Source organism: Bos indicus, chromosome 6, assembly GCF_029378745.1.
Source record: "Bos indicus isolate NIAB-ARS_2022 breed Sahiwal x Tharparkar chromosome 6, NIAB-ARS_B.indTharparkar_mat_pri_1.0, whole genome shotgun sequence".
Taxonomy (NCBI): Eukaryota; Metazoa; Chordata; class Mammalia; order Artiodactyla; family Bovidae; genus Bos; species Bos indicus.
In genome coordinates this window covers 52,350,173-52,355,626 of record NC_091765.1, presented here as the reverse complement: position 1 = coordinate 52,355,626, position 5,454 = coordinate 52,350,173, and the positions used below count along the sequence as shown (strand labels likewise).

Sequence of the window (5,454 nt, the reverse complement as noted above, 5' to 3'; positions counted from 1 at the left end):
GTCATTAAATTCTTTAACAAAAGACACTACAATTTGCCCAACTTTATATGCCTGTTATCAATAACAGTTGTTCATATATTGTGCTTCTGCCACTTGTTGGCTGTGCAAGATTGGGAAAGTCAACTTACTTCACTCCGCCTCAGCCATCGGAAAAGGCAATGGCCCCCCCCACTCCAGTACTCCTGCCTGGAAAATCCCATGGATGGAGGAGCCTGGTAGGCTGCAGTCCATGGGGTTGTGAAGGGTTGGACACGACTGAGCAACTTCACTTTCACTTTTCACTTTTATGCATTGGAGAAGGAAATGGCAACCTACCAGTGTTCTTGCCTGGAGAATCCCAGGGATGGGGGAGCCTGATGGGCTCCGTCTATGGGGTCGCACAGAGTCGGACACGACTGAAGCGACTTAGCAACAGCAGCAGCAGCATGGGATGAAGATGACGCCTAACCGCCCCCACATATTCTGTGAGGTCAAATGGCCCCCCGTGGGAGTAGGATGGCCACCAGAGAACAACATGAACTTAAAAATAATGGAAGCAGTCTATACAGTAGTACAGGAGAGTCAGGAAACCTGGATCAAAATCCATATATTGACTCATGGCTAGGGTTAGCTCAAGACCCTCTTATTTGGACAAGGTTCTGTATCCAGAAGGGAAAGGGAAAAATATTAATGGCACAAAAATTGACTAGTGGTAAAAAAGGAAATTCTACAGGATTTGGACGGGGATGACCTTCCCCCTCCCCCATACTGGATAATAACGGGCTGCCTAGTTCTGCACCAGGACTGGAGGCGGGCTTAATGCCTGATCCACGGCCAGATGAAGTCCTGCGGCAGCTGCTGCTTCTCTGCCAGCTCTCCCAGAGGTCGTAGAGCTGCCACCTCGGCAGGCTCCAATCCCAGTGACAGAAGCCTCTGACCAACACTTCCAGGATCCGGCTCCAGCTGAACAGCCCAAGTTATACCCGCCTCTCCGGTGAGTACTGACAGAAAGTGGAGGGAGACGTTGAAAGTAAGCAGAGACTGTGCTCTGCTAGAGAGCCAGAGGGAACAAAAGAGAACAGACAAGAGACTTACAATGCTAGCTACTGCTCTGGGAAAGTCTATCTCAGGCCCTCCAGAAAACCTTCTCTGCCCCAAGGACAGGACAGTCCTTCAACCAGTCCCACCGGAAGCCCTGGACCCCGTTACAGCCAAACCAGCGTGCCCGGTGCCAAGGTTTTGGCCACTGAAATAAAAGGCAAGGAAGGAGAAGGAAGCTCCCACAGTTGTGGGGCTTGCTGACTTGCAAATCAAATAGGGTTGCCGTGGCTCAGAGATATTAGGTCCCTGAGAACCCATGGTAACCTTAAAATGTGGGACCAAACATCCTTGAGTGACCCCTGTTGGGAAGAGACTTGCTGTCCATACTAGGAGCACAAGTGACTTTCTCCCCGGAGGAGAGGCCCACCTTCCAGATGGACACTATGACTTATTTGCTCTCTCAAGATGAGTGGAGGTTGCATGAGCCTCCGAAAGAAGAACCAAGTGGGCCAGAAGAGCATGAAAGAGAGCTAACTCAATTATTCCCTGAGGTCTGGGCAGAAAACAACACCCCGCCCACCCCGGCCTCAACTAGGCTGGCTAAATAGAGGCCTGAGCTTGCATATCACCCCACATCAATAGATTGAAACAAGCAGGCATTCTGGTAGAGTGCCAGTCGGCTTGGAATATGCCAGTCCTGCCATTCAAAAAGGAAGGAGGATAGGACTATAGACCTGTACAGGATCTCAGGCTAGTCAACCAGGCTACTATGACTTTACACACCACTGTTCTAAACCCCTATACCTTACTTAGTCTCCTCCCACCGAGGACTAAAGTTTATACTTGCCTAAATCTCAAGGGTGCCTTCTTCTGCATACGCCTCACCCCAGTGTCACAGCCCATCTTTGCCTTTGAATGGGAAGATCCAGTCGGGGGCATCAAACAACAGCTCACCTGGACTCCCCGACTAGGGTTTAAGAATTCCCCAACCATCTTTGGGGAAGCCTTGGCTTCTGACCTGAACTCATTCCACCCGGAAAAGTACAGATGTTGGCTCCTACAGTATGTGGATGACCTGCTTCTGGCTGCCGAGACCAAGAAAAAATGCTGAGAAGGGACAAAAACACTGCTCCAGCTGCTGATGGAAGTAGGTTACCGGGTGTTGAAGAAGAAGTCACAGATTTGCAAGGAGGAGGTAAAATATCTGGGGTTTGTTTTAAAGAAGGATACAAGGTTCCAGACCCTAATTGGGTTCTATATACTGATGGCACTAGCCTGATAAAACAAAGACAATGGCTGTCAGGTTAGCCAAAGTGGAATTATTGGTATTGGAGGAGCTGGCACACACTCTGGTAAGCCAAACACACTGGTAAGCGACCCACCTAGGCCATACTGCCTCCCCACAGGTTAATGCTGCCTCTCAGGTATTCAGACAAAAACCTCTGGGTATTTAGCTGAAAGGCACGCTGCCCTTTGAACACCTGGGAGTGGACTTCACTGAAATGAAACCTCACCGACACCACTGTTACCTGCTGGTCATGGTATGTACGTTCTTCGGATGGGTAAAAGCTTTTCCTACCTGGACTGAAAGAACATCAGAAGTAGCCCAGTGCCTGCTTAGGGAAATAGTTTCCAGATTTGGATTTCCTACTAGCATTAGACCAGACAATGGCCTGGCTTTCATAGCTAATTTAGTACAACAAGTAAGCAAAACTTTAAACATCAAATAGAAAATGCACACTGCATACAGGCCCAGAGTTCTGAGATGGTGGAATGAACCAACCGGACACTTAAAGAGACTGTCCAAATGGATCATGGAGACTGACTGCTCCTGGGTGGACTTGCTTCCGATGGCTCTTCTCAGACTCAGGATGACCCCATGGTCCCAAGGCTATTCTCCATACGAAATTGTGTATGGGAGGCCCCCTACCATAATAAAACACATGTCAACAAATTTGCGTCAGGTAAGGGGAGATGGGATTTCACAGCAGATGGAACTGGGTAAGGTAATAAATCGGGTAACTAAGTTTGTACAAGAAAGGGTACCGTTCCGCCTTGGGGAACAGATTCACAAATTTGTGCCTGGGGATCAGGTGTGGGTCAAGGACTGGAAACATGACTCCTTGGCCCCACATTGGAAGGGTCCATATACTGTTGTTCTAACCAGCCCTACTGCAGTTAAAGTTGCAGGTGTCACTCCCTGGATCCTCCATATGAGGGTGAAGAGAGCATACCACGCAGACCTAGAAGACGCTGAGTGGACTATACAAAAGGACCGCACTGATCCCCATGAAACCAAGATCATCTTAAAGAAGAAGAGGTGAAGCTCTACAATTAACTGCTGCTACAAAGACTTGCCAGTATCATCTTGAAACTAACCATAGTTTCAGCACAAAGAGGGACCTGTGCTATAATTAATGTTGAATGTTGTGTATATATTCCTGATTTATCCGGCAACATATCAGCCACCCTAGGTGACATGAAAGGTCAGGTAAAAGCTATGTCTGATAATGATCTTTCTTTTTAGACTTCAGTCCTATCTTGGGTGAAGGGTGATTGGTGGAAAACTATGTTTACCATTGTTAGAGTTGCCTTGATAGTTCTGCTTTGTGGATCCTGTATTTTACAATGTATTATGAACTTTGTAACCCAGAAGTTGGTGTCGTTCTCCCAAATTGGCAGTCAGAGAGCCAGGGTGCAATATATCCCTATGAGTGATGCTCATACTATGAATTAAGAGTATCAAGAGGCGGGAATGAAGTAGGAAACAGACAGAACAGGCTCCATCTTGAAAGCAGGACTCCATCTTGAGCCAGACTATGGACTTTGAGCTATATGCTCAGTATCTATGGAAACAACATACCAACTGGAAAACCAGGCCCCCCAGATGGAAGAACCTGAGGGCTCATACCTAGACTCTCCATTGCCTAAAAGAATACCCTAATTATCTGTGTAACAAAATAGAATCATAAATTCTATTATGCTTATTGGGGTATGACCACAGGCCTATTGATAATTGTCCACTGTTAACTACCTAGGCTTAAGGCATATGAATCACGGGTTAACTTTGATTGTATCTTTCTCTTCCTTTGTTCAGACTAGTTTCAGGGAATTTGGGGAGGTGGGTTTGGGCACACACACTTAGGTATATAAGGTTTTCACAAAAACCGGTTGGGGTCCTTGGCTAAGAGGAGACTCTGCCTTGGGCCCGCCGGTGTAATAAACTGCACTTCCCTATCTGCATTGTCCTTCTGAGTGAGTTTGTTTCCTGGAATGCGTGGCTACAACACTATTGTTTGTGTAAAAAAGTTACCATAAAATTAGTGGCTTACACAATACAAATTTACTATCTTAAATTCTGAAGGTCAGATGTTCATAATGTATCTCTAGTTTAAAATCAAGGTGTGGGCAGGTCTGTGTTCCTTCTAGGGCCTAGGAGAAAATCTTCATCTTTTCTAGTTTCTTGAGGTTGCCCGCATTCCTTGGCTTATGACCCATCTTCTCCCTGTTTTCAAAGCCAGCAAAATTTGGCCAGGTCCTGCTCATGTGGTAATCTCTCTGGTTTTCCTCTTCTTCTTATCTCTTCTCCTTTTAAGGATTGTTTGGGGTTATAGTGGGGCCACTGAAATAATTCAGGATAATCTCCCAATTTTAAGGTCATATTATTAGCAACACAAATTCCACGTACAAGAGAAAGTCATTTTCCTTTTCACACAACCTCACATATGCACAGATACAGGCCTTAGCCTCTTTGGGGACAAATTTTTTGGACATCTTTGGAGACTACTATTCTGCCTACCATTGAGTAATACTCACATGTTGAAAAACTGCTTTGAAATTTATCCTTTCTATTTTAAGAACTAAAAATATGCTCTCCAGTGCTGAGATACCAAAAAAAAAAAAAGATTTAAAATTCACAATACAGCATGGTCTTTTAAAGTCAGAATTTTTAATTCCTTAGGAGAGTTTAATTGTGTGGAAATCAGGGAAGTATGATTGCTCCTTTCTTAGCACAATTGTTACTACAGACAAATGATTTAAATGAAAGATCAAACTCATTATATTTGTAATTGCTTGATTTGCTTTTGTACAGTCGTTCTAAGATATTTGACTAAATGATGAAATCCTGAAAACATCAAATTTGCTATGGTCTTGGAAATAAAAACAATAAAAACATTTGATCAGCATTATTTTTGTTAATCTTGACTATTAACACTTCAGTTTTATTGTGTTGGTTAGTAATTCAAGAAGAAAATCCTTTACAAGGAAGGAGGGGATTAAATTTCAAGAAACTTCTTTAACTCTATTCATTTATGAGTTCTGACAATTTGTCAACTCCATTTATGCTGAAGGTACACAATGCTAATATTTGTCATGACATGTACAGAAGAAAAGTGCTTAGTGATACATTTTCCATATAATTTTAATATTATT

At 44.3% G+C, this 5,454-nt stretch overlaps 1 long non-coding RNA gene across 1 annotated transcript; it reads left to right on the top strand.

The window, feature by feature from the left end:
- The first annotated feature begins 853 nt into the window (after positions 1–853).
- LOC139183612 (uncharacterized) lies at positions 854–5,196 on the top strand. The gene is made up of 2 exons (XR_011567141.1): positions 854–973; positions 3,199–5,196. It is a non-coding gene; the product is annotated as an uncharacterized lncRNA (long non-coding RNA).
- The last annotated feature ends 258 nt before the right edge of the window (positions 5,197–5,454 follow it).